Source organism: Pistacia vera, unplaced genomic scaffold (assembly GCF_008641045.1).
Source record: "Pistacia vera cultivar Batoury unplaced genomic scaffold, PisVer_v2 Contig686, whole genome shotgun sequence".
Lineage (NCBI taxonomy): Eukaryota > Viridiplantae > Streptophyta > Magnoliopsida > Sapindales > Anacardiaceae > Pistacia > Pistacia vera.
This window is the reverse complement of record NW_022196541.1, coordinates 86019-87418: the sequence shown is the minus strand read 5'-3', so window position 1 is coordinate 87418 and position 1400 is coordinate 86019.

Sequence of the window (1400 nt, the reverse complement as noted above, 5' to 3'; positions counted from 1 at the left end):
ATGATTAGTAATGAGTCTTTTTATCTTTAATCAAGAGGAGAAATCGAAATAAGTGATTTGAAAACTTATAGACTTTCGAAACACTGATATTAAAAAATCTAGACAATCTGTTTTTAGCATTGTCTGTTTCTATTGATGTAACACATAACTCTCATCCATTAAGATCAAACGTAATGCCTAAATCATTTCCTCAACAATGTCTAATCCTAGAATTTCGCCTCAAGCACTTCTCTACTAGGTTAGAGGTCCACCAACATTATCAAACTTCACCTAACACAAATAAATGTTTCTAAGCATGCCCAAAAAATGAAAAAGGTGGTTGAACCACTCAAAAACCTCAATCAAAATTCAGTCAATAAAACCTAAACTGAAGCAATGCTTAACATTTTCCAAAAATAAAATCCCAACAATTTCTAGTTTCATCATAGACGTATGCAATTCATCATCGACAAAACAAGAAACTAAGAAAATAACAAGTTTTTTTTTTTTTTTTTTCTTTTATCGGTTAAGGTGTACTGTGCGTTGGAAATATTTGTGAGAAATTTGAATAGCATATACTCTCACCATTTATTAATAGCCTAAATCTTTCTTTACGATATTGTAACCCCCGTAACCTAATATGGTTGTGTATCAGATTGTTTGGGATAAGAAAGGTAATTTTAGAGTGAATGTATGTTGTACATGCCTTAAATTTTTCATATGTGAATAATTTGAGTTGTGGATTGTTGCTTGTGAGAAGGAAATCCTTGAGAATATTATATGTGTGTTGTTTTGATATTAGGGAAGTGTAGAGAAAATTTAAATCTCATTGTTTTTTTGGTTGGTGTTTTGTGTAAACAATTATGATTGGTGTTGAAAAAGGATGATTTTCTATGATGGTAGTATGACTAGAGTTGAGTTGTTGCTTGGAGAGGGGTGTTAGGGAGAGAAAAAAAGAGAAAATGAGGCATTTGGGGGAAAAAAAGGGTTAATTGCAAGTATTTAGAAGTTATTTGGGGGTCCAAGTGAAAAGAATTAATAATGAGGGACTATATTAAGGTTTTTCAAAAAAGACTATGTCGTAGCATAACTTTTTTTTTCGTCATAGCAATAAAGTTTTGGAATTTGGACTGCAGTGTAAATCTTAAAAGTTATTTTAGGGGTGCAAGTGTAAAGATTCAATCCTTTGGGAATTTATAAAATTGTACGATAATTTGGGGGAAAAGAGGGAAATGCTGATGTGTTAGAGGTAATAGCGTGAAAATTGGGGGCGCAAAATGATATTTGCCAGCCGCTCACAAAATATCAGGTGATAGTCGGCTAGAAGAAATAAAAGGGAAGAAAAAGAAAAGAGAAAATGAAGAAAAGATTAGAAAGAAAAAAAGTGGATCAATTAGGGGAAGGAGGATCAATTGTTTTGA